This window comes from Cololabis saira, unplaced genomic scaffold (assembly GCF_033807715.1).
Source record: "Cololabis saira isolate AMF1-May2022 unplaced genomic scaffold, fColSai1.1 scf082, whole genome shotgun sequence".
Lineage (NCBI taxonomy): Eukaryota > Metazoa > Chordata > Actinopteri > Beloniformes > Belonidae > Cololabis > Cololabis saira.
The window spans coordinates 22,201-44,112 of record NW_026906246.1 but is presented as its reverse complement, the minus strand read 5'-3'; the positions used below and the strand labels follow the sequence as shown (position 1 = coordinate 44,112).

The 21,912-nt window shown below is 51.1% G+C and overlaps 38 non-coding genes and 2 pseudogenes across 38 annotated transcripts; all 40 read left to right on the top strand.

Moving 5' to 3' along the window:
- Nucleotides 1-44: 44 nt before the first annotated feature.
- LOC133437478 (U2 spliceosomal RNA) lies at nucleotides 45-235 on the top strand. The gene has a single exon (XR_009780920.1). It is a non-coding gene; the product is annotated as a U2 spliceosomal RNA (small nuclear RNA).
- Nucleotides 236-576: 341 nt separating this feature from the next.
- LOC133437367 (U5 spliceosomal RNA) lies at nucleotides 577-692 on the top strand. The gene has a single exon (XR_009780812.1). It is a non-coding gene; the product is annotated as a U5 spliceosomal RNA (small nuclear RNA).
- A 302-nt stretch (nucleotides 693-994) lies between these two features.
- Nucleotides 995-1,185, top strand: LOC133437477 (U2 spliceosomal RNA). Its single transcript, XR_009780919.1, has one exon. It is a non-coding gene; the product is annotated as a U2 spliceosomal RNA (small nuclear RNA).
- Nucleotides 1,186-1,526: 341 nt separating this feature from the next.
- On the top strand, nucleotides 1,527-1,642 carry LOC133437462 (U5 spliceosomal RNA). Its single transcript, XR_009780904.1, has one exon. It is a non-coding gene; the product is annotated as a U5 spliceosomal RNA (small nuclear RNA).
- A 302-nt stretch (nucleotides 1,643-1,944) lies between these two features.
- On the top strand, nucleotides 1,945-2,135 carry LOC133437491 (U2 spliceosomal RNA). The gene has a single exon (XR_009780932.1). It is a non-coding gene; the product is annotated as a U2 spliceosomal RNA (small nuclear RNA).
- Nucleotides 2,136-2,476: 341 nt separating this feature from the next.
- On the top strand, nucleotides 2,477-2,592 carry LOC133437366 (U5 spliceosomal RNA). Its single transcript, XR_009780811.1, has one exon. It is a non-coding gene; the product is annotated as a U5 spliceosomal RNA (small nuclear RNA).
- A 294-nt stretch (nucleotides 2,593-2,886) lies between these two features.
- Nucleotides 2,887-3,077, top strand: LOC133437476 (U2 spliceosomal RNA). Its single transcript, XR_009780918.1, has one exon. It is a non-coding gene; the product is annotated as a U2 spliceosomal RNA (small nuclear RNA).
- A 341-nt stretch (nucleotides 3,078-3,418) lies between these two features.
- Nucleotides 3,419-3,534, top strand: LOC133437365 (U5 spliceosomal RNA). Its single transcript, XR_009780810.1, has one exon. It is a non-coding gene; the product is annotated as a U5 spliceosomal RNA (small nuclear RNA).
- A 526-nt stretch (nucleotides 3,535-4,060) lies between these two features.
- Nucleotides 4,061-4,251, top strand: LOC133437475 (U2 spliceosomal RNA). Its single transcript, XR_009780917.1, has one exon. It is a non-coding gene; the product is annotated as a U2 spliceosomal RNA (small nuclear RNA).
- A 341-nt stretch (nucleotides 4,252-4,592) lies between these two features.
- On the top strand, nucleotides 4,593-4,708 carry LOC133437364 (U5 spliceosomal RNA). Its single transcript, XR_009780809.1, has one exon. It is a non-coding gene; the product is annotated as a U5 spliceosomal RNA (small nuclear RNA).
- Nucleotides 4,709-5,002: 294 nt separating this feature from the next.
- LOC133437474 (U2 spliceosomal RNA) lies at nucleotides 5,003-5,193 on the top strand. The gene has a single exon (XR_009780916.1). It is a non-coding gene; the product is annotated as a U2 spliceosomal RNA (small nuclear RNA).
- Nucleotides 5,194-5,534: 341 nt separating this feature from the next.
- On the top strand, nucleotides 5,535-5,650 carry LOC133437363 (U5 spliceosomal RNA). The gene has a single exon (XR_009780808.1). It is a non-coding gene; the product is annotated as a U5 spliceosomal RNA (small nuclear RNA).
- Nucleotides 5,651-5,944: 294 nt separating this feature from the next.
- LOC133437473 (U2 spliceosomal RNA) lies at nucleotides 5,945-6,135 on the top strand. Its single transcript, XR_009780915.1, has one exon. It is a non-coding gene; the product is annotated as a U2 spliceosomal RNA (small nuclear RNA).
- A 341-nt stretch (nucleotides 6,136-6,476) lies between these two features.
- Nucleotides 6,477-6,592, top strand: LOC133437362 (U5 spliceosomal RNA). Its single transcript, XR_009780807.1, has one exon. It is a non-coding gene; the product is annotated as a U5 spliceosomal RNA (small nuclear RNA).
- A 294-nt stretch (nucleotides 6,593-6,886) lies between these two features.
- On the top strand, nucleotides 6,887-7,077 carry LOC133437472 (U2 spliceosomal RNA). The gene has a single exon (XR_009780914.1). It is a non-coding gene; the product is annotated as a U2 spliceosomal RNA (small nuclear RNA).
- A 341-nt stretch (nucleotides 7,078-7,418) lies between these two features.
- Nucleotides 7,419-7,534, top strand: LOC133437361 (U5 spliceosomal RNA). Its single transcript, XR_009780806.1, has one exon. It is a non-coding gene; the product is annotated as a U5 spliceosomal RNA (small nuclear RNA).
- A 294-nt stretch (nucleotides 7,535-7,828) lies between these two features.
- Nucleotides 7,829-8,019, top strand: LOC133437471 (U2 spliceosomal RNA). The gene has a single exon (XR_009780913.1). It is a non-coding gene; the product is annotated as a U2 spliceosomal RNA (small nuclear RNA).
- A 341-nt stretch (nucleotides 8,020-8,360) lies between these two features.
- On the top strand, nucleotides 8,361-8,476 carry LOC133437360 (U5 spliceosomal RNA). Its single transcript, XR_009780805.1, has one exon. It is a non-coding gene; the product is annotated as a U5 spliceosomal RNA (small nuclear RNA).
- A 294-nt stretch (nucleotides 8,477-8,770) lies between these two features.
- Nucleotides 8,771-8,961, top strand: LOC133437470 (U2 spliceosomal RNA). The gene has a single exon (XR_009780912.1). It is a non-coding gene; the product is annotated as a U2 spliceosomal RNA (small nuclear RNA).
- A 341-nt stretch (nucleotides 8,962-9,302) lies between these two features.
- On the top strand, nucleotides 9,303-9,418 carry LOC133437359 (U5 spliceosomal RNA). Its single transcript, XR_009780804.1, has one exon. It is a non-coding gene; the product is annotated as a U5 spliceosomal RNA (small nuclear RNA).
- A 294-nt stretch (nucleotides 9,419-9,712) lies between these two features.
- On the top strand, nucleotides 9,713-9,903 carry LOC133437469 (U2 spliceosomal RNA). The gene has a single exon (XR_009780911.1). It is a non-coding gene; the product is annotated as a U2 spliceosomal RNA (small nuclear RNA).
- A 341-nt stretch (nucleotides 9,904-10,244) lies between these two features.
- Nucleotides 10,245-10,360, top strand: LOC133437357 (U5 spliceosomal RNA). Its single transcript, XR_009780802.1, has one exon. It is a non-coding gene; the product is annotated as a U5 spliceosomal RNA (small nuclear RNA).
- Nucleotides 10,361-10,654: 294 nt separating this feature from the next.
- LOC133437461 (U2 spliceosomal RNA) lies at nucleotides 10,655-10,845 on the top strand. The gene has a single exon (XR_009780903.1). It is a non-coding gene; the product is annotated as a U2 spliceosomal RNA (small nuclear RNA).
- A 341-nt stretch (nucleotides 10,846-11,186) lies between these two features.
- Nucleotides 11,187-11,302, top strand: LOC133437356 (U5 spliceosomal RNA). The gene has a single exon (XR_009780801.1). It is a non-coding gene; the product is annotated as a U5 spliceosomal RNA (small nuclear RNA).
- Nucleotides 11,303-11,596: 294 nt separating this feature from the next.
- LOC133437449 (U2 spliceosomal RNA) lies at nucleotides 11,597-11,787 on the top strand. Its single transcript, XR_009780892.1, has one exon. It is a non-coding gene; the product is annotated as a U2 spliceosomal RNA (small nuclear RNA).
- A 341-nt stretch (nucleotides 11,788-12,128) lies between these two features.
- On the top strand, nucleotides 12,129-12,244 carry LOC133437468 (U5 spliceosomal RNA). Its single transcript, XR_009780910.1, has one exon. It is a non-coding gene; the product is annotated as a U5 spliceosomal RNA (small nuclear RNA).
- Nucleotides 12,245-12,546: 302 nt separating this feature from the next.
- LOC133437437 (U2 spliceosomal RNA) lies at nucleotides 12,547-12,737 on the top strand. The gene has a single exon (XR_009780880.1). It is a non-coding gene; the product is annotated as a U2 spliceosomal RNA (small nuclear RNA).
- A 341-nt stretch (nucleotides 12,738-13,078) lies between these two features.
- LOC133437355 (U5 spliceosomal RNA) lies at nucleotides 13,079-13,194 on the top strand. Its single transcript, XR_009780800.1, has one exon. It is a non-coding gene; the product is annotated as a U5 spliceosomal RNA (small nuclear RNA).
- Nucleotides 13,195-13,496: 302 nt separating this feature from the next.
- On the top strand, nucleotides 13,497-13,593 carry LOC133437320 (U2 spliceosomal RNA; annotated as a pseudogene).
- A 353-nt stretch (nucleotides 13,594-13,946) lies between these two features.
- LOC133437316 (U2 spliceosomal RNA) lies at nucleotides 13,947-14,146 on the top strand. Its single transcript, XR_009780768.1, has one exon. It is a non-coding gene; the product is annotated as a U2 spliceosomal RNA (small nuclear RNA).
- Nucleotides 14,147-14,487: 341 nt separating this feature from the next.
- On the top strand, nucleotides 14,488-14,603 carry LOC133437354 (U5 spliceosomal RNA). The gene has a single exon (XR_009780799.1). It is a non-coding gene; the product is annotated as a U5 spliceosomal RNA (small nuclear RNA).
- A 302-nt stretch (nucleotides 14,604-14,905) lies between these two features.
- Nucleotides 14,906-15,096, top strand: LOC133437426 (U2 spliceosomal RNA). Its single transcript, XR_009780869.1, has one exon. It is a non-coding gene; the product is annotated as a U2 spliceosomal RNA (small nuclear RNA).
- Nucleotides 15,097-15,437: 341 nt separating this feature from the next.
- On the top strand, nucleotides 15,438-15,553 carry LOC133437353 (U5 spliceosomal RNA). The gene has a single exon (XR_009780798.1). It is a non-coding gene; the product is annotated as a U5 spliceosomal RNA (small nuclear RNA).
- Nucleotides 15,554-15,847: 294 nt separating this feature from the next.
- Nucleotides 15,848-16,038, top strand: LOC133437302 (U2 spliceosomal RNA). The gene has a single exon (XR_009780763.1). It is a non-coding gene; the product is annotated as a U2 spliceosomal RNA (small nuclear RNA).
- A 341-nt stretch (nucleotides 16,039-16,379) lies between these two features.
- LOC133437349 (U5 spliceosomal RNA) lies at nucleotides 16,380-16,495 on the top strand. The gene has a single exon (XR_009780796.1). It is a non-coding gene; the product is annotated as a U5 spliceosomal RNA (small nuclear RNA).
- A 3,145-nt stretch (nucleotides 16,496-19,640) lies between these two features.
- Nucleotides 19,641-19,819, top strand: LOC133437305 (U2 spliceosomal RNA; annotated as a pseudogene).
- Nucleotides 19,820-20,160: 341 nt separating this feature from the next.
- LOC133437460 (U5 spliceosomal RNA) lies at nucleotides 20,161-20,276 on the top strand. Its single transcript, XR_009780902.1, has one exon. It is a non-coding gene; the product is annotated as a U5 spliceosomal RNA (small nuclear RNA).
- A 302-nt stretch (nucleotides 20,277-20,578) lies between these two features.
- On the top strand, nucleotides 20,579-20,769 carry LOC133437479 (U2 spliceosomal RNA). Its single transcript, XR_009780921.1, has one exon. It is a non-coding gene; the product is annotated as a U2 spliceosomal RNA (small nuclear RNA).
- A 341-nt stretch (nucleotides 20,770-21,110) lies between these two features.
- On the top strand, nucleotides 21,111-21,226 carry LOC133437348 (U5 spliceosomal RNA). Its single transcript, XR_009780795.1, has one exon. It is a non-coding gene; the product is annotated as a U5 spliceosomal RNA (small nuclear RNA).
- A 294-nt stretch (nucleotides 21,227-21,520) lies between these two features.
- Nucleotides 21,521-21,711, top strand: LOC133437415 (U2 spliceosomal RNA). The gene has a single exon (XR_009780858.1). It is a non-coding gene; the product is annotated as a U2 spliceosomal RNA (small nuclear RNA).
- The last annotated feature ends 201 nt before the right edge of the window (nucleotides 21,712-21,912 follow it).

The following is a 21,912-nucleotide window of genomic DNA, read 5'->3' as shown; positions in this document are numbered from 1 at the left end:
CGCCGTGCCAGGAAGGTGCTGCGGTCAAGCAACACTTTGGAGTTATCGCTTCTCGGCCTTTTGGCTAAGATCAAGTGTAGTATCTGTTCTTATCAGTTTAATATCTGATATGTCCTCTATATGAGGACAACATATTAAGCCGATTTTTGGCAGCGGGAGTTGAAAAAGGAGCTAGCTCCGTTCACTCCAAGCATCGCCCCGGTACTGCAGTGCCGCCGGGAATGGTGCACGCTTCGCTTTCTTTCTCTTGTAAAAAAATAATACAATAACGCAGTGGCTCAGCAGCTGAGGAGCGCCGAGCCTTGCCTCAGGCGGTGTTGTTCCTTGCAGCTTCAGCTTGAAGAAAAAGAAGAGGCGACGTCACAAACGTGTAATACGGCCCTGGTGGTGCCACCGACTGGCCGTCGTGAAGGGGGAGGAGCAAATCTCTGTCCTGCGCCTGAGGCCGGCCAGGCCTTCGATAATAGGACGATGTCAGGCCGAAGAGGCGTGGCCCCGGGGATCCGTAGAGCTCACCAGGAGTACAGTGACGCGGCTCACGTGCCTAGCCTGCCGCTCCCGTGCTCTTTTCCATACTTGCTCGTGTTTCTCTTCATAACGCACAAGTCTTTCGCCTTTTACTAAAGACTTCCGTGGAGAGTAACGTCAATGAGTTGACCATATTTTTGGGGGCTCGGTCTAACGGCCGAGCTTTTTTGAGACTGTACAAAAGAAAAAGCTGTGACCAAGAGGTCAGTCTGAGTTTGCCCACTGAAATCTCAGGGCAAGCTGATGTTGCGATGTTGCTGTCTGTGTCTTGTTCTTCAGTTCTTTCCTTTCCTTTTTGTTATTTCATTTCCACTTCAACCATTTCCTCAGGTGAGCCTGCTACAGGTGCGTGTCAGAGGGCGGAGGTGCAAAGGGAGCCGGCCATCTAGGCGTTTGGGACAAAGGCAACCCACACAAGTGCACGCCGTGCCAGGAAGGTGCTGCGGTCGAGCAACACTTTGGAGTTATCGCTTCTCGGCCTTTTGGCTAAGATCAAGTGTAGTATCTGTTCTTATCAGTTTAATATCTGATATGTCCTCTATATGAGGACAACATATTAAGCCGATTTTTGGCAGCGGGAGTTGAAAAAGGAGCTAGCTCCGTTCACTCCAAGCATCGCCCCGGTACTGCAGTGCCGCCGGGAATGGTGCACGCTTCGCTTTCTTTCTCTTGTAAAAAAATAATACAATAACGCAGTGGCTCAGCAGCTGAGGAGCGCCGAGCCTTGCCTCAGGCGGTGTTGTTCCTTGCAGCTTCAGCTTGAAGAAAAAGAAGAGGCGACGTCACAAACGTGTAATACGGCCCTGGTGGTGCCACCGACTGGCCGTCGTGAAGGGGGAGGAGCAAATATCTGTCCTGCGCCTGAGGCCGGCCAGGCCTACGATAATAGGACGATGTCAGGCCGAAGAGGCGTGGCCCCGGGGATCCGTAGAGCTCACCAGGAGTACAGTGACGCGGCTCACGTGCCTAGGCTGCCGCTCCCGTGCTCTTTTCCATACTTGCTCGTGTTTCTCTTCATAACGCACAAGTCTTTCGCCTTTTACTAAAGACTTCCGTGGAGAGTAACGTCAATGAGTTGACCATATTTCTGGGGGCTCGGTCTAACGGCCGAGCTTTTTTGAGACTGTACAAAAGAAAAAGCTGTGACCAAGAGGTCAGTCTGAGTTTGCCCACTGAAATCTCAGGGCAAGCTGATGTTGCGATGTTGCTGTCTGTGTCTTGTTCTTCAGTTCTTTCCTTTCCTTTTTGTTATTTCATTTCCACTTCAACCATTTCCTCAGGTGAGCCTGCTACAGGTGCGTGTCAGAGGGCGGAGGTGCAAAGGGAGCCGGCCATCTAGGCGTTTGGGACAAAGGCAACCCACACAAGTGCACGCCGTGCCAGGAAGGTGCTGCGGTCGAGCAACACTTTGGAGTTATCGCTTCTCGGCCTTTTGGCTAAGATCAAGTGTAGTATCTGTTCTTATCAGTTTAATATCTGATATGTCCTCTATATGAGGACAACATATTAAGCCGATTTTTGGCAGCAGGAGTTGAAAAAGGAGCTAGCTCCGTTCACTCCAAGCATCGCCCCGGTACTGCAGTGCCGCCGGGAATGGTGCACGCTTCGCTTTCTTTCTCTTGTAAAAAAATAATAAAGTAACGCAGTGGCTCAGCAGCTGAGGAGCACCGAGCCTTGCCTCAGGCGGTGTTGTTCCTTGCAGCTTCAGCTTGAAGAAAAAGAAGAGGCGACGTCGCAAACGTGCAATACGGCCCTGGTGGTGCCACCGACTGACCGTCGTGAAGGGGGAGGAGCAAATCTCTGTCCTGCGCCTGAGGCCGGCCAGGCCTTCGATAATAGGACGATGTCAGGCCGAAGAGGCGTGGCCCCGGGGATCCGTAGAGCTCACCAGGAGTACAGTGATGCGGCTCACGTGCCTAGGCTGCCGCTCCCGTGCACTTTTCCGTACTTGCTCGTGTTTCTCTTCATAACGCACAAGTCTTTCGCCTTTTACTAAAGACTTCCGTGGAGAGTAACGTCAATGAGTTGACCATATTTTTGGGGGCTCGGTCTAACGGCCGAGCTTTTTTGAGACTGTGCAAAAGAAAAAGCTGTGACCGAGAGGTCAGTCTGAGTTTGCCCACTGAAATCTCAGGGCAAGCTGATGTTGCTGTCTGTGTCTTGTTCTTCAGTTCTTTCCTTTCCCTTTTGTTATTTCATTTCCACTTCAACCATTTCCTCAGGTGAGCCTGCTACAGGTGCGTGTCAGAGGGCGGAGCTGCAAAGGGAGCCGGCCATCTAGGCGTTTGGGACAAAGGGAACCGACACAAGTGCACGCCGTGCCAGGAAGGTGCTGCGGTCAAGCAACACTTTGGAGTTATCGCTTCTCGGCCTTTTGGCTAAGATCAAGTGTAGTATCTGTTCTTATCAGTTTAATATCTGATATGTCCTCTATATGAGGACAACATATTAAGCCGATTTTTGGCAGCGGGAGTTGAAAAAGGAGCTAGCTCCGTTCACTCCAAGCATCGCCCCGGTACTGCAGTGCCGCCGGGAATGGTGCACGCTTCGCTTTCTTTCTCTTGTAAAAAAATAATAAAGTAACGCAGTGGCTCAGCAACTGAGGAGCACCGAGCCTTGCCTCAGGCGGTGTTGTTCCTTGCAGCTTCAGCTTGAAGAAAAAGAAGAGGCGACGTCACAAACGTGCAATACGGCCCTGGTGGTGCCACCGACTGACCGTCGTGAAGGGGGAGGAGCAAATCTCTGTCCTGCGCCTGAGGCCGGCCAGGCCTTCGATAATAGGACGATGTCAGGCCGAAGAGGCGTGGCCCCGGGGATCCGTAGAGCTCACCAGGAGTACAGTGACGCGGCTCACGTGCCTAGGCTGCCGCTCCCGTGCACTTTTCCGTACTTGCTCGTGTTTCTCTTCATAACGCACAAGTCTTTCGCCTTTTACTAAAGACTTCCGTGGAGAGTAACGTCAATGAGTTGACCATATTTTTGGGGGCTCGGTCTAACGGCCGAGCTTTTTTGAGACTGTGCAAAAGAAAAAGCTGTGACTGAGAGGTCAGTCTGAGTTTGCCCACTGAAATCTCAGGGCAAGCTGATGTTGCTGTCTGTGTCTTGTTCTTCAGTTCTTTCCTTTCCCTTTTGTTATTTCATTTCCACTTCAACCATTTCCTCAGGTGAGCCTGCTACAGGTGCGTGTCAGAGGGCGGAGCTGCAAAGGGAGCCGGCCATCTAGGCCAGGGGTAGGCAATTCCGGTCCTCGAGGGCCGGTGTCCTGCATGTTTTAGATGTTTCCCTGCTTTAACACACCTGATTCTAATTAATCATCGTCATCAGCTTGTCATCCAGGGCTGCACCATTCTGTTAATGACACAGGTACTTTTATCACGGTGTGCTGAAGCAGGGTAACATCTAAGACATGCAGGACACCGGCCCTCGAGGACCGGAATTGCCTACCCCTGATCTAGGCGTTTGGGACAAAGGGAACCGACACAAGTGCACGCCGTGCCAGGAAGGTGCTGCGGTCAAGCAACACTTTGGAGTTATCGCTTCTCGGCCTTTTGGCTAAGATCAAGTGTAGTATCTGTTCTTATCAGTTTAATATCTGATATGTCCTCTATATGAGGACAACATATTAAGCCGATTTTTGGCAGCGGGAGTTGAAAAAGGAGCTAGCTCCGTTCACTCCAAGCATCGCCCCGGTACTGCAGTGCCGCCGGGAATGGTGCACGCTTCGCTTTCTTTCTCTTGTAAAAAAATAATAAAGTAACGCAGTGGCTCAGCAGCTGAGGAGCACCGAGCCTTGCCTCAGGCGGTGTTGTTCCTTGCAGCTTCAGCTTGAAGAAAAAGAAGAGGCGACGTCGCAAACGTGCAATACGGCCCTGGTGGTGCCACCGACTGACCGTCGTGAAGGGGGAGGAGCAAATCTCTGTCCTGCGCCTGAGGCCGGCCAGGCCTTCGATAATAGGACGATGTCAGGCCGAAGAGGCGTGGCCCCGGGGATCCGTAGAGCTCACCAGGAGTACAGTGACGCGGCTCACGTGCCTAGGCTGCCGCTCCCGTGCACTTTTCCGTACTTGCTCGTGTTTCTCTTCATAACGCACAAGTCTTTCGCCTTTTACTAAAGACTTCCGTGGAGAGTAACGTCAATGAGTTGACCATATTTTTGGGGGCTCGGTCTAACGGCCGAGCTTTTTTGAGACTGTGCAAAAGAAAAGGCTGTGACCGAGAGGTCAGTCTGAGTTTGCCCACTGAAATCTCAGGGCAAGCTGATGTTGCTGTCTGTGTCTTGTTCTTCAGTTCTTTCCTTTCCCTTTTGTTATTTCATTTCCACTTCAACCATTTCCTCAGGTGAGCCTGCTACAGGTGCGTGTCAGAGGGCGGAGCTGCAAAGGGAGCCGGCCATCTAGGCGTTTGGGACAAAGGGAACCGACACAAGTGCACGCCGTGCCAGGAAGGTGCTGCGGTCAAGCAACACTTTGGAGTTATCGCTTCTCGGCCTTTTGGCTAAGATCAAGTGTAGTATCTGTTCTTATCAGTTTAATATCTGATATGTCCTCTATATGAGGACAACATATTAAGCCGATTTTTGGCAGCGGGAGTTGAAAAAGGAGCTAGCTCCGTTCACTCCAAGCATCGCCCCGGTACTGCAGTGCCGCCGGGAATGGTGCACGCTTCGCTTTCTTTCTCTTGTAAAAAAATAATACAATAACGCAGTGGCTCAGCAGCTGAGGAGCGCCGAGCCTTGCCTCAGGCGGTGTTGTTCCTTGCAGCTTCAGCTTGAAGAAAAAGAAGAGGCGACGTCGCAAACGTGCAATACGGCCCTGGTGGTGCCACCGACTGACCGTCGTGAAGGGGGAGGAGCAAATCTCTGTCCTGCGCCTGAGGCCGGCCAGGCCTTCGATAATAGGACGATGTCAGGCCGAAGAGGCGTGGCCCCGGGGATCCGTAGAGCTCACCAGGAGTACAGTGACGCGGCTCACGTGCCTAGGCTGCCGCTCCCGTGCACTTTTCCGTACTTGCTCGTGTTTCTCTTCATAACGCACAAGTCTTTCGCCTTTTACTAAAGACTTCCGTGGAGAGTAACGTCAATGAGTTGACCATATTTTTGGGGGCTCGGTCTAACGGCCGAGCTTTTTTGAGACTGTGCAAAAGAAAAAGATGTGACCGAGAGGTCAGTCTGAGTTTGCCCACTGAAATCTCAGGGCATGCTGATGTTGCTGTCTGTGTCTTGTTCTTCAGTTCTTTCCTTTCCCTTTTGTTATTTCATTTCCACTTCAACCATTTCCTCAGGTGAGCCTGCTACAGGTGCGTGTCAGAGGGCGGAGCTGCAAAGGGAGCCGGCCATCTAGGCGTTTGGGACAAAGGGAACCGACACAAGTGCACGCCGTGCCAGGAAGGTGCTGCGGTCAAGCAACACTTTGGAGTTATCGCTTCTCGGCCTTTTGGCTAAGATCAAGTGTAGTATCTGTTCTTATCAGTTTAATATCTGATATGTCCTCTATATGAGGACAACATATTAAGCCGATTTTTGGCAGCGGGAGTTGAAAAAGGAGCTAGCTCCGTTCACTCCAAGCATCGCCCCGGTACTGCAGTGCCGCCGGGAATGGTGCACGCTTCGCTTTCTTTCTCTTGTAAAAAAATAATAAAGTAACGCAGTGGCTCAGCAGCTGAGGAGCACCGAGCCTTGCCTCAGGCGGTGTTGTTCCTTGCAGCTTCAGCTTGAAGAAAAAGAAGAGGCGACGTCGCAAACGTGCAATACGGCCCTGGTGGTGCCACCGACTGACCGTCGTGAAGGGGGAGGAGCAAATCTCTGTCCTGCGCCTGAGGCCGGCCAGGCCTTCGATAATAGGACGATGTCAGGCCGAAGAGGCGTGGCCCCGGGGATCCGTAGAGTTCACCAGGAGTACAGTGACGCGGCTCACGTGCCTAGGCTGCCGCTCCCGTGCACTTTTCCGTACTTGCTCGTGTTTCTCTTCATAACGCACAAGTCTTTCGCCTTTTACTAAAGACTTCCGTGGAGAGTAACGTCAATGAGTTGACCATATTTTTGGGGGCTCGGTCTAACGGCCGAGCTTTTTTGAGACTGTGCAAAAGAAAAAGCTGTGACCGAGAGGTCAGTCTGAGTTTGCCCACTGAAATCTCAGGGCAAGCTGATGTTGCTGTCTGTGTCTTGTTCTTCAGTTCTTTCCTTTCCCTTTTGTTGTTTCATTTCCACTTCAACCATTTCCTCAGGTGAGCCTGCTACAGGTGCGTGTCAGAGGGCGGAGCTGCAAAGGGAGCCGGCCATCTAGGCGTTTGGGACAAAGGGAACCGACACAAGTGCACGCCGTGCCAGGAAGGTGCTGCGGTCAAGCAACACTTTGGAGTTATCGCTTCTCGGCCTTTTGGCTAAGATCAAGTGTAGTATCTGTTCTTATCAGTTTAATATCTGATATGTCCTCTATATGAGGACAACATATTAAGCCGATTTTTGGCAGCGGGAGTTGAAAAAGGAGCTAGCTCCGTTCACTCCAAGCATCGCCCCGGTACTGCAGTGCCGCCGGGAATGGTGCACGCTTCGCTTTCTTTCTCTTGTAAAAAAATAATAAAGTAACGCAGTGGCTCAGCAGCTGAGGAGCACCGAGCCTTGCCTCAGGCGGTGTTGTTCCTTGCAGCTTCAGCTTGAAGAAAAAGAAGAGGCGACGTCGCAAACGTGCAATACGGCCCTGGTGGTGCCACCGACTGACCGTCGCGAAGGGGGAGGAGCAAATCTCTGTCCTGCGCCTGAGGCCGGCCAGGCCTTCGATAATAGGACGATGTCAGGCCGAAGAGGCGTGGCCCCGGGGATCCGTAGAGCTCACCAGGAGTACAGTGACGCGGCTCACGTGCCTAGGCTGCCGCTCCCGTGCACTTTTCCGTACTTGCTCGTGTTTCTCTTCATAACGCACAAGTCTTTCGCCTTTTACTAAAGACTTCCGTGGAGAGTAACGTCAATGAGTTGACCATATTTTTGGGGGCTCGGTCTAACGGCCGAGCTTTTTTGAGACTGTGCAAAAGAAAAAGCTGTGACCGAGAGTTCAGTCTGAGTTTGCCCACTGAAATCTCAGGGCAAGCTGATGTTGCTGTCTGTGTCTTGTTCTTCAGTTCTTTCCTTTCCCTTTTGTTGTTTCATTTCCACTTCAACCATTTCCTCAGGTGAGCCTGCTACAGGTGCGTGTCAGAGGGCGGAGCTGCAAAGGGAGCCGGCCATCTAGGCGTTTGGGACAAAGGGAACCGACACAAGTGCACGCCGTGCCAGGAAGGTGCTGCGGTCAAGCAACACTTTGGAGTTATCGCTTCTCGGCCTTTTGGCTAAGATCAAGTGTAGTATCTGTTCTTATCAGTTTAATATCTGATATGTCCTCTATATGAGGACAACATATTAAGCCGATTTTTGGCAGCGGGAGTTGAAAAAGGAGCTAGCTCCGTTCACTCCAAGCATCGCCCCGGTACTGCAGTGCCGCCGGGAATGGTGCACGCTTCGCTTTCTTTCTCTTGTAAAAAAATAATAAAGTAACGCAGTGGTTCAGCAGCTGAGGAGCACCGAGCCTTGCCTCAGGCGGTGTTGTTCCTTGCAGCTTCAGCTTGAAGAAAAAGAAGAGGCGACGTCGCAAACGTGCAATACGGCCCTGGTGGTGCCACCGACTGACCGTCGTGAAGGGGGAGGAGCAAATCTCTGTCCTGCGCCTGAGGCCGGCCAGGCCTTCGATAATAGGACGATGTCAGGCCGAAGAGGCGTGGCCCCGGGGATCCGTAGAGTTCACCAGGAGTACAGTGACGCGGCTCACGTGCCTAGGCTGCCGCTCCCGTGCACTTTTCCGTACTTGCTCGTGTTTCTCTTCATAACGCACAAGTCTTTCGCCTTTTACTAAAGACTTCCGTGGAGAGTAACGTCAATGAGTTGACCATATTTTTGGGGGCTCGGTCTAACGGCCGAGCTTTTTTGAGACTGTGCAAAAGAAAAAGCTGTGACCGAGAGGTCAGTCTGAGTTTGCCCACTGAAATCTCAGGGCAAGCTGATGTTGCTGTCTGTGTCTTGTTCTTCAGTTCTTTCCTTTCCCTTTTGTTATTTCATTTCCACTTCAACCATTTCCTCAGGTGAGCCTGCTACAGGTGCGTGTCAGAGGGCGGAGCTGCAAAGGGAGCCGGCCATCTAGGCGTTTGGGACAAAGGGAACCGACACAAGTGCACGCCGTGCCAGGAAGGTGCTGCGGTCAAGCAACACTTTGGAGTTATCGCTTCTCGGCCTTTTGGCTAAGATCAAGTGTAGTATCTGTTCTTATCAGTTTAATATCTGATATGTCCTCTATATGAGGACAACATATTAAGCCGATTTTTGGCAGCGGGAGTTGAAAAAGGAGCTAGCTCCGTTCACTCCAAGCATCGCCCCGGTACTGCAGTGCCGCCGGGAATGGTGCACGCTTCGCTTTCTTTCTCTTGTAAAAAAATAATAAAGTAACGCAGTGGCTCAGCAGCTGAGGAGCACCGAGCCTTGCCTCAGGCGGTGTTGTTCCTTGCAGCTTCAGCTTGAAGAAAAAGAAGAGGCGACGTCGCAAACGTGCAATACGGCCCTGGTGGTGCCACCGACTGACCGTCGTGAAGGGGGAGGAGCAAATCTCTGTCCTGCGCCTGAGGCCGGCCAGGCCTTCGATAATAGGACGATGTCAGGCCGAAGAGGCGTGGCCCCGGGGATCCGTAGAGCTCACCAGGAGTACAGTGACGCGGCTCACGTGCCTAGGCTGCCGCTCCCGTGCACTTTTCCGTACTTGCTCGTGTTTCTCTTCATAACGCACAAGTCTTTCGCCTTTTACTAAAGACTTCCGTGGAGAGTAACGTCAATGAGTTGACCATATTTTTGGGGGCTCGGTCTAACGGCCGAGCTTTTTTGAGACTGTGCAAAAGAAAAAGCTGTGACCGAGAGGTCAGTCTGAGTTTGCCCACTGAAATCTCAGGGCAAGCTGATGTTGCTGTCTGTGTCTTGTTCTTCAGTTCTTTCCTTTCCCTTTTGTTATTTCATTTCCACTTCAACCATTTCCTCAGGTGAGCCTGCTACAGGTGCGTGTCAGAGGGCGGAGCTGCAAAGGGAGCCGGCCATCTAGGCGTTTGGGACAAAGGGAACCGACACAAGTGCACGCCGTGCCAGGAAGGTGCTGCGGTCAAGCAACACTTTGGAGTTATCGCTTCTCGGCCTTTTGGCTAAGATCAAGTGTAGTATCTGTTCTTATCAGTTTAATATCTGATATGTCCTCTATATGAGGACAACATATTAAGCCGATTTTTGGCAGCGGGAGTTGAAAAAGGAGCTAGCTCCGTTCACTCCAAGCATCGCCCCGGTACTGCAGTGCCGCCGGGAATGGTGCACGCTTCGCTTTCTTTCTCTTGTAAAAAAATAATAAAGTAACGCAGTGGCTCAGCAGCTGAGGAGCACCGAGCCTTGCCTCAGGCGGTGTTGTTCCTTGCAGCTTCAGCTTGAAGAAAAAGAAGAGGCGACGTCGCAAACGTGCAATACGGCCCTGGTGGTGCCACCGACTGACCGTCGTGAAGGGGGAGGAGCAAATCTCTGTCCTGCGCCTGAGGCCGGCCAGGCCTTCGATAATAGGACGATGTCAGGCCGAAGAGGCGTGGCCCCGGGGATCCGTAGAGCTCACCAGGAGTACAGTGACGCGGCTCACGTGCCTAGGCTGCCGCTCCCGTGCACTTTTCCGTACTTGCTCGTGTTTCTCTTCATAACGCACAAGTCTTTCGCCTTTTACTAAAGACTTCCGTGGAGAGTAACGTCAATGAGTTGACCATATTTTTGGGGGCTCGGTCTAACGGCCGAGCTTTTTTGAGACTGTGCAAAAGAAAAAGCTGTGACCGAGAGGTCAGTCTGAGTTTGCCCACTGAAATCTCAGGGCAAGCTGATGTTGCTGTCTGTGTCTTGTTCTTCAGTTCTTTCCTTTCCCTTTTGTTATTTCATTTCCACTTCAACCATTTCCTCAGGTGAGCCTGCTACAGGTGCGTGTCAGAGGGCGGAGCTGCAAAGGGAGCCGGCCATCTCGGCGTTTGGGACAAAGGGAACCGACACAAGTGCACGCCGTGCCAGGAAGGTGCTGCGGTCAAGCAACACTTTGGAGTTATCGCTTCTCGGCCTTTTGGCTAAGATCAAGTGTAGTATCTGTTCTTATCAGTTTAATATCTGATATGTCCTCTATATGAGGACAACATATTAAGCCGATTTTTGGCAGCGGGAGTTGAAAAAGGAGCTAGCTCCGTTCACTCCAAGCATCGCCCCGGTACTGCAGTGCCGCCGGGAATGGTGCACGCTTCGCTTTCTTTCTCTTGTAAAAAAATAATAAAGTAACGCAGTGGCTCAGCAACTGAGGAGCACCGAGCCTTGCCTCAGGCGGTGTTGTTCCTTGCAGCTTCAGCTTGAAGAAAAAGAAGAGGCGACGTCACAAACGTGCAATACGGCCCTGGTGGTGCCACCGACTGACCGTCGTGAAGGGGGAGGAGCAAATCTCTGTCCTGCGCCTGAGGCCGGCCAGGCCTTCGATAATAGGACGATGTCAGGCCGAAGAGGCGTGGCCCCGGGGATCCGTAGAGCTCACCAGGAGTACAGTGACGCGGCTCACGTGCCTAGGCTGCCGCTCCCGTGCACTTTTCCGTACTTGCTCGTGTTTCTCTTCATAACGCACAAGTCTTTCGCCTTTTACTAAAGACTTCCGTGGAGAGTAACGTCAATGAGTTGACCATATTTTTGGGGGCTCGGTCTAACGGCCGAGCTTTTTTGAGACTGTGCAAAAGAAAAAGCTGTGACCGAGAGGTCAGTCTGAGTTTGCCCACTGAAATCTCAGGGCAAGCTGATGTTGCTGTCTGTGTCTTGTTCTTCAGTTCTTTCCTTTCCCTTTTGTTATTTCATTTCCACTTCAACCATTTCCTCAGGTGAGCCTGCTACAGGTGCGTGTCAGAGGGCGGAGCTGCAAAGGGAGCCGGCCATCTAGGCGTTTGGGACAAAGGGAACCGACACAAGTGCACGCCGTGCCAGGAAGGTGCTGCGGTCAAGCAACACTTTGGAGTTATCGCTTCTCGGCCTTTTGGCTAAGATCAAGTGTAGTATCTGTTCTTATCAGTTTAATATCTGATATGTCCTCTATATGAGGACAACATATTAAGCCGATTTTTGGCAGCGGGAGTTGAAAAAGGAGCTAGCTCCGTTCACTCCAAGCATCGCCCCGGTACTGCAGTGCCGCCGGGAATGGTGCACGCTTCGCTTTCTTTCTCTTGTAAAAAAATAATAAAGTAACGCAGTGGCTCAGCAGCTGAGGAGCACCGAGCCTTGCCTCAGGCGGTGTTGTTCCTTGCAGCTTCAGCTTGAAGAAAAAGAAGAGGCGACGTCGCAAACGTGCAATACGGCCCTGGTGGTGCCACCGACTGACCGTCGTGAAGGGGGAGGAGCAAATCTCTGTCCTGCGCCTGAGGCCGGCCAGGCCTTCGATAATAGGACGATGTCAGGCCGAAGAGGCGTGGCCCCGGGGATCCGTAGAGCTCACCAGGAGTACAGTGACGCGGCTCACGTGCCTAGGCTGCCGCTCCCGTGCACTTTTCCGTACTTGCTCGTGTTTCTCTTCATAACGCACAAGTCTTTCGCCTTCTACTAAAGACTTCCGTGGAGAGTAACGTCAATGAGTTGACCATATTTTTGGGGGCTCGGTCTAACGGCCGAGCTTTTTTGAGACTGTACAAAAGAAAAAGCTGTGACCAAGAGGTCAGTCTGAGTTTGCCCACTGAAATCTCAGGGCAAGCTGATGTTGCGATGTTGCTGTCTGTGTCTTGTTCTTCAGTTCTTTCCTTTCCTTTTTGTTATTTCATTTCCACTTCAACCATTTCCTCAGGTGAGCCTGCTACAGGTGCGTGTCAGAGGGCGGAGGTGCAAAGGGAGCCGGCCATCTAGGCGTTTGGGACAAAGGCAACCCACACAAGTGCACGCCGTGCCAGGAAGGTGCTGCGGTCGAGCAACACTTTGGAGTTATCGCTTCTCGGCCTTTTGGCTAAGATCAAGTGTAGTATCTGTTCTTATCAGTTTAATATCTGATATGTCCTCTATATGAGGACAACATATTAAGCCGATTTTTGGCAGCGGGAGTTGAAAAAGGAGCTAGCTCCGTTCACTCCAAGCATCGCCCCGGTACTGCAGTGCCGCCGGGAATGGTGCACGCTTCGCTTTCTTTCTCTTGTAAAAAAATAATACAATAACGCAGTGGCTCAGCAGCTGAGGAGCGCCGAGCCTTGCCTCAGGCGGTGTTGTTCCTTGCAGCTTCAGCTTGAAGAAAAAGAAGAGGCGACGTCACAAACGTGTAATACGGCCCTGGTGGTGCCACCGACTGGCCGTCGTGAAGGGGGAGGAGCAAATCTCTGTCCTGCGCCTGAGGCCGGCCAGGCCTTCGATAATAGGACGATGTCAGGCCGAAGAGGCGTGGCCCCGGGGATCCGTAGAGCTCACCAGGAGTACAGTGACGCGGCTCACGTGCCTAGGCTGCCGCTCCCGTGCTCTTTTCCATACTTGCTCGTGTTTCTCTTCATAACGCACAAGTCTTTCGCCTTTTACTAAAGACTTCCGTGGAGAGTAACGTCAATGAGTTGACCATATTTTTGGGGGCTCGGTCTAACGGCCGAGCTTTTTTGAGACTGTACAAAAGAAAAAGCTGTGACCAAGAGGTCAGTCTGAGTTTGCCCACTGAAATCTCAGGGCAAGCTGATGTTGCGATGTTGCTGTCTGTGTCTTGTTCTTCAGTTCTTTCCTTTCCCTTTTGTTATTTCATTTCCACTTCAACCATTTCCTCAGGTGAGCCTGCTACAGGTGCGTGTCAGAGGGCGGAGCTGCAAAGGGAGCCGGCCATCTAGGCGTTTGGGACAAAGGGAACCGACACAAGTGCACGCCGTGCCAGGAAGGTGCTGCGGTCAAGCAACACTTTGGAGTTATCGCTTCTCGGCCTTTTGGCTAAGATCAAGTGTAGTATCTGTTCTTCTATAATAACAAAGAATTATACTGAAAGGAACAGAAGGGAGGAAACAGTTATAACAAGACTCAGACTGGACCACACAGGACTAAATGGCACCTTGCATGTAATGGGAAAAAGGGATAGTGATAAATGTGAGAACTGTGGAATAAAAGAAAATGGTGAACATATCCTAATGCACTGTAACAGGTATAAAATAGAAAGAGAGCGGCTACAGGAAAAAGTGAGAGAGGCAGGACGTGAGTGGAATTTGAAGGGGATACTGGGAACAGAGGGAGAGGGGGTTGAAATCACCAGAAAGGCACTAATTAATTTCCTAAAAAACACTAGGCTGATAAACAGAATTTAAACCGGGCTAAATGAAATAATTTCACACACTCTTGTACAGTAGGTGGCGGTATGCACCTGAAAGTTGCTTGCGATCCGCCAATAAACTGAGAGAAGAAGAAGAAGAAGTATCTGTTCTTATCAGTTTAATATCTGATATGTCCTCTATATGAGGACAACATATTAAGCCGATTTTTGGCAGCGGGAGTTGAAAAAGGAGCTAGCTCCGTTCACTCCAAGCATCGCCCCGGTACTGCAGTGCCGCCGGGAATGGTGCACGCTTCGCTTTCTTTCTCTTGTAAAAAAATAATACAATAACGCAGTGGCTCAGCAGCTGAGGAGCGCCGAGCCTTGCCTCAGGCGGTGTTGTTCCTTGCAGCTTCAGCTTGAAGAAAAAGAAGAGGCGACGTCACAAACGTGTAATACGGCCCTGGTGGTGCCACCGACTGGCCGTCGTGAAGGGGGAGGAGCAAATCTCTGTCCTGCGCCTGAGGCCGGCCAGGCCTTCGATAATAGGACGATGTCAGGCCGAAGAGGCGTGGCCCCGGGGATCCGTAGAGCTCACCAGGAGTACAGTGACGCGGCTCACGTGCCTAGGCTGCCGCTCCCGTGCTCTTTTCCATACTTGCTCGTGTTTCTCTTCATAACGCACAAGTCTTTCGCCTTTTACTAAAGACTTCCGTGGAGAGTAACGTCAATGAGTTGACCATATTTTTGGGGGCTCGGTCTAACGGCCGAGCTTTTTTGAGACTGTACAAAAGAAAAAGCTGTGACCAAGAGGTCAGTCTGAGTTTGCCCACTGAAATCTCAGGGCAAGCTGATGTTGCGATGTTGCTGTCTGTGTCTTGTTCTTCAGTTCTTTCCTTTCCTTTTTGTTATTTCATTTCCACTTCAACCATTTCCTCAGGTGAGCCTGCTACAGGTGCGTGTCAGAGGGCGGAGGTGCAAAGGGAGCCGGCCATCTAGGCGTTTGGGACAAAGGCAACCCACACAAGTGCACGCCGTGCCAGGAAGGTGCTGCGGTCGAGCAACACTTTGGAGTTATCGCTTCTCGGCCTTTTGGCTAAGATCAAGTGTAGTATCTGTTCTTATCAGTTTAATATCTGATATGTCCTCTATATGAGGACAACATATTAAGCCGATTTTTGGCAGCGGGAGTTGAAAAAGGAGCTAGCTCCGTTCACTCCAAGCATCGCCCCGGTACTGCAGTGCCGCCGGGAATGGTGCACGCTTCGCTTTCTTTCTCTTGTAAAAAAATAATAAAGTAACGCAGTGGCTCAGCAGCTGAGGAGCACCGAGCCTTGCCTCAGGCGGTGTTGTTCCTTGCAGCTTCAGCTTGAAGAAAAAGAAGAGGCGACGTCGCAAACGTGCAATACGGCCCTGGTGGTGCCACCGACTGACCGTCGTGAAGGGGGAGGAGCAAATCTCTGTCCTGCGCCTGAGGCCGGCCAGGCCTTCGATAATAGGACGATGTCAGGCCGAAGAGGCGTGGCCCCGGGGATCCGTAGAGCTCACCAGGAGTACAGTGACGCGGCTCACGTGCCTAGGCTGCCGCTCCCGTGCACTTTTCCGTACTTGCTCGTGTTTCTCTTCATAACGCACAAGTCTTTCGCCTTTTACTAAAGACTTCCGTGGAGAGTAACGTCAATGAGTTGACCATATTTTTGGGGGCTCGGTCTAACGGCCGAGCTTTTTTGAGACTGTGCAAAAGAAAAAGCTGTGACCGAGAGGTCAGTCTGAGTTTGCCCACTGAAATCTCAGGGCAAGCTGATGTTGCTGTCTGTGTCTTGTTCTTCAGTTCTTTCCTTTCCCTTTTGTTATTTCATTTCCACTTCAACCATTTCCTCAGGTGAGCCTGCTACAGGTGCGTGTCAGAGGGCGTAGCTGCAAAGGGAGCCGGCCATCTAGGCGTTTGGGACAAAGGGAACCGACACAAGTGCACGCCGTGCCAGGAAGGTGCTGCGGTCAAGCAACACTTTGGAGTTATCGCTTCTCGGCCTTTTGGCTAAGATCAAGTGTAGTATCTGTTCTTATCAGTTTAATATCTGATATGTCCTCTATATGAGGACAACATATTAAGCCGATTTTTGGCAGCGGGAGTTGAAAAAGGAGCTAGCTCCGTTCAATCCAAGCATCGCCCCGGTACTGCAGTGCCGCCGGGAATGGTGCACGCTTCGCTTTCTTTCTCTTGTAAAAAAATAATACAATAACGCAGTGGCTCAGCAGCTGAGGAGCGCCGAGCCTTGCCTCAGGCGGTGTTGTTCCTTGCAGCTTCAGCTTGAAGAAAAAGAAGAGGCGACGTCACAAACGTGTAATACGGCCCTGGTGGTGCCACCGACTGGCCGTCGTGAAGGGGGAGGAGCAAATCTCTGTCCTGCGCCTGAGGCCGGCCAGGCCTTCGATAATAGGACGATGTCAGGCCGAAGAGGCGTGGCCCCGGGGATCCGTAGAGCTCACCAGGAGTACAGTGACGCGGCTCACGTGCCTAGGCTGCCGCTCCCGTGCTCTTTTCCATACTTGCTCGTGTTTCTCTTCATAACGCACAAGTCTTTCGCCTTTTACTAAAGACTTCCGTGGAGAGTAACGTCAATGAGTTGACCATATTTTTGGGGGCTCGGTCTAACGGCCGAGCTTTTTTGAGACTGTACAAAAGAAAAAGCTGTGACCAAGAGGTCAGTCTGAGTTTGCCCACTGAAATCTCAGGGCAAGCTGATGTTGCGATGTTGCTGTCTGTGTCTTGTTCTTCAGTTCTTTCCTTTCCTTTTTGTTATTTCATTTCCACTTCAACCATTTCCTCAGGTGAGCCTGCTACAGGTGCGTGTCAGAGGGCGGAGGTGCAAAGGGAGCCGGCCATCTAGGCGTTTGGGACAAAGGCAACCCACACAAGTGCACGCCGTGCCAGGAAGGTGCTGCGGTCGAGCAACACTTTGGAGTTATCGCTTCTCGGCCTTTTGGCTAAGACTGCGATCGCCTCCTGCTGTTAGTGGGAATCCTTGCCTGTTGTGGCATTGGTTCCTTCTTTCTTTGGGGAGACTATTCTCTTTTTTTTCCTTATGTGAAGTGCTTCAACTGAGTGTAGTTGCTAGATCTTCACAGCCAGGAAATCATTGTCGTGATGTAAGGTAAGTGTTGTTCCTTCACTTATTGTATATTTTATTGTCTATTTGTTTTAGTATTACGGTTTTAGGGCTTTTATTGCTTTTTAAAGGTTTTAGTTCTTTTGAGCCTTTTCACAGGTGGTGCCTCCACCATGTCGGCTAGCCATGCCGGCATGCGGAGGCACCACAGTGTCCGATTCAACCTTAAGGTTGTGGATGGAAGGCTCCTGGAGATGTCGAGGTTAGACTTCTCCAGGAGACTTGTCCAGAAAGCCTTGGGTTTTACCCCGGAGCAGTTAAATTGCATTTTGACCCTACCCTTTAACAAAGGCTTTGACCTTAGTTTCCGTACTGCCATGCTACTAAAAGAGTTTTGGACACGCTTTGAAAATGTGAAACCCCAGTTTGATGCATTTGAAGTTGAGAAACTGACTGACAATACCTTGAAAACGGTTATTGTCAGAATGTTCAATGAAACTGTCAATGCAGATGACATTTGTTTATGGTTGGGGAGATATTGCACTGTTAAAAGCCAGGCTATCAAAGTGAGAGATGAAGATGGCATTTGGAACTGTGCCTGGAGGGTCCCCATCCAACAATGGCAAGACCCCCAGGGCTTTCAAGGCCTGAAACATCTGCCATCAGTGATAGTTCTGGGTAACAACAGGGGCTATATTCACTATCAGGGTCAGCCCAAGCTTTGCCGCAAGTGTGGCGAGCATGGGCATCTTGCAGAAGCGTGTAAGCAGGTAGTATGTGGGAAATGCAGAGAAATTGGGCACACCTTTGAGGAGTGCACCAATGGCAGAAAGTGCAATCTTTGTGGGGAGACAAACCACCTCTTCAGAGATTGCCCAAAATCTTTTGCCAACAAACTGAAAGCTGCGAAGGGAAAGGACGCAGAAAAGGACAAACAAAACGGACGAGAGGAACCGGTAATTGAGCTAATTGAAGAAGCTGGGCAGGAAAATTCAAATCTCCCGCCAAATCCTGTGATTGGAGGAGAGGGATCAGGTGAGGCGGGAGCAGGGGAGGGGCCTGCAACACTCACACCAATGGAGAGTTCCGAGGAAGATGATGTGATGCAGGCAGAGGGCGGAGCTAGTTCAGAATGTGGAGAAGTCCAACCACAGGATGATAGCGATGATGCCTCCCTCCCCGGGGCCCAGCAAACCAAGAGGCCTGCATCAGAATTGTCCTCTGATTCGCCAATTGTTTCAGAGAAGAGGGGAAAAGCTGGGATATCCTCAGACAATTCTTTTGTGGAGGAAACCAGAGTTTTCCCCCCCAATTCCCCAAATGAGGTCTCCTTTTTAACATTAGCTCTGCAATCAACCCCTAGGGACACAAAACTTAACTGTACCTTACAGCAGAGGCCAACGCCCAGAGTCCGAGTGGGGAATCGAGCTCGACCCCTGCACTTCTCACCCATAGAAGTGAAGGAGGAGCTCAATTCACATGAAATTGGATAACGATTCCTCTTACGTTTTTTTTTAATGTGTTAAATGACAGTTTTAGTCTTTTAAAACTTCATACCTGTTGCCTTGTTTTTTTTTTAAAACTACACTCATGACACTCATTTTAACAATAAAGTTTAGAAATGGAAATCGACAGTTAGAGCCCAGAGTGTTACATATTTTATCTAACCACCGCTGTCTGACCTCGTTTGTGCAGGAGCGGAAACCAGTGTGTCCAGTGCGGCGGCTCACATTTGGTGAGCCCTCCATAGTTTGGCGCAATGTGGACTGTTCCGCCCTCCCAAACAGACTCCGGGACCTGTCATCGATGATGGCTCATGAGATCCTCCCGGTCAGGTCGTTATGCACTCCCGAGGAATGTCGGCGATCTCCAACTGCCCCCGACAAGGTTGTAGCGCACCTGAGTCGGTGAGGCACCTGTTCTGGGAGTGCAGCGCTGCCGTAGACCAGTGGGCAATGGCCGGCTCCTTGCAATTCCCGTACTTACCAGCAAGGGAGGTCCTAACAGCACAGCTAGTGCTGTATGGGGTGAGACAGAGGGCGAGCCTGAAAGGAAAATACTTTGCCAAACAGTGGCTCGCCCTGACCGCCAGCAAAGACGCTATGTGGACCTCCAGGAACTTGCTGGTAAGAAAGCACAAGCAGATTCCCCCGTGGCTGTACTCCAGATGGCCGCAGCAATGGTCCAACTGGCCGGTGCTGCAGGCGGTAGGCCTAGGATACAGCCTCAAAGAAGCATCGCCTCTGTGCCCATTCGGACGAAGGAGCCGGAGCAACACACAGAAAGGTCAAAGCAGCAACGGCCTGGCTCTCCGGGCGAGGCCGGTGGGAAGGAGCAGCAGGGGGGGATCCCCTCTGAGCACTGGGACAGGAACCCGAGAGAGCTACTGTTTGGGGCGGCGGAATGAGTCATCCTTGGTAGGGACTCACCCCGCTTCTGTACAACGAGGGAATTGGACACATTTTATTTAATGCACTCCTTTTTACTGAACATGGACATTGAACGCAGTCACTCACACTGGAACATAAGCCTTTTACACAAGGAAATGTTGATTTTATCCTTTTTACCATTTACAATTGTTTGAAAAACAGGTTTTAAGGTCACTAATTTATTAAATTGTTGCATGTAATAGTGATATGTAAGTTGTAAAATTGTAATGTTAATATTGGAAGCTTAGGTTGTGATGATCCAATGATCCAGTATCAATAAATCTTTTCGAAAGAAAAATCTGTTCTTATCAGTTTAATATCTGATATGTCCTCTATATGAGGACAACATATTAAGCCGATTTTTGGCAGCGGGAGTTGAAAAAGGAGCTAGCTCCGTTCACTCCAAGCATCGCCCCGGTACTGCAGTGCCGCCGGGAATGGTGCACGCTTCGCTTTCTTTCTCTTGTAAAAAAATAATACAATAACGCAGTGGCTCAGCAGCTGAGGAGCGCCGAGCCTTGCCTCAGGCGGTGTTGTTCCTTGCAGCTTCAGCTTGAAGAAAAAGAAGAGGCGACGTCACAAACGTGTAATACGGCCCTGGTGGTGCCACCGACTGGCCGTCGTGAAGGGGGAGGAGCAAATATCTGTCCTGCGCCTGAGGCCGGCCAGGCCTACGATAATAGGACGATGTCAGGCCGAAGAGGCGTGGCCCCGGGGATCCGTAGAGCTCACCAGGAGTACAGTGACGCGGCTCACGTGCCTAGGCTGCCGCTCCCGTGCTCTTTTCCATACTTGCTCGTGTTTCTCTTCATAACGCACAAGTCTTTCGCCTTTTACTAAAGACTTCCGTGGAGAGTAACGTCAATGAGTTGACCATATTTCTGGGGGCTCGGTCTAACGGCCGAGCTTTTTTGAGACTGTACAAAAGAAAAAGCTGTGACCAAGAGGTCAGTCTGAGTTTGCCCACTGAAATCTCAGGGCAAGCTGATGTTGCGATGTTGCTGTCTGTGTCTTGTTCTTCAGTTCTTTCCTTTCCTTTTTGTTATTTCATTTCCACTTCAACCATTTCCTCAGGTGAGCCTGCTACAGGTGCGTGTCAGAGGGCGGAGGTGCAAAGGGAGCCGGCCATCTAGGCGTTTGGGACAAAGGCAACCCACACAAGTGCACGCCGTGCCAGGAAGGTGCTGCGGTCGAGCAACACTTTGGAGTTATCGCTTCTCGGCCTTTTGGCTAAGATCAAGTGTAGTATCTGTTCTTATCAGTTTAATATCTGATATGTCCTCTATATGAGGACAACATATTAAGCCGATTTTTGGCAGCAGGAGTTGAAAAAGGAGCTAGCTCCGTTCACTCCAAGCATCGCCCCGGTACTGCAGTGCCGCCGGGAATGGTGCACGCTTCGCTTTCTTTCTCTTGTAAAAAAATAATAAAGTAACGCAGTGGCTCAGCAGCTGAGGAGCACCGAGCCTTGCCTCAGGCGGTGTTGTTCCTTGCAGCTTCAGCTTGAAGAAAAAGAAGAGGCGACGTCGCAAACGTGCAATACGGCCCTGGTGGTGCCACCGACTGACCGTCGTGAAGGGGGAGGAGCAAATCTCTGTCCTGCGCCTGAGGCCGGCCAGGCCTTCGATAATAGGACGATGTCAGGCCGAAGAGGCGTGGCCCCGGGGATCCGTAGAGCTCACCAGGAGTACAGTGACGCGGCTCACGTGCCTAGGCTGCCGCTCCCGTGCACTTTTCCGTACTTGCTCGTGTTTCTCTTCATAACGCACAAGTCTTTCGCCTTTTACTAAAGACTTCCGTGGAGAGTAACGTCAATGAGTTGACCATATTTTTGGGGGCTCGGTCTAACGGCCGAGCTTTTTTGAGACTGTGCAAAAGAAAAAGCTGTGACCGAGAGGTCAGTCTGAGTTTGCCCACTGAAATCTCAGGGCAAGCTGATGTTGCTGTCTGTGTCTTGTTCTTCAGTTCTTTCCTTTCCCTTTTGTTATTTCATTTCCACTTCAACCATTTCCTCAGGTGAGCCTGCTACAGGTGCGTGTCAGAGGGCGGAGCTGCAAAGGGAGCCGGCCATCTAGGCGTTTGGGACAAAGGGAACCGACACAAGTGCACGCCGTGCCAGGAAGGTGCTGCGGTCAAGCAACACTTTGGAGTTATCGCTTCTCGGCCTTTTGGCTAAGATCAAGTGTAGTATCTGTTCTTATCAGTTTAATATCTGATATGTCCTCTATATGAGGACAACATATTAAGCCGATTTTTGGCAGCGGGAGTTGAAAAAGGAGCTAGCTCCGTTCACTCCAAGCATCGCCCCGGTACTGCAGTGCCGCCGGGAATGGTGCACGCTTCGCTTTCTTTCTCTTGTAAAAAAATAATAAAGTAACGCAGTGGCTCAGCAACTGAGGAGCACCGAGCCTTGCCTCAGGCGGTGTTGTTCCTTGCAGCTTCAGCTTGAAGAAAAAGAAGAGGCGACGTCACAAACGTGCAATACGGCCCTGGTGGTGCCACCGACTGACCGTCGTGAAGGGGGAGGAGCAAATCTCTGTCCTG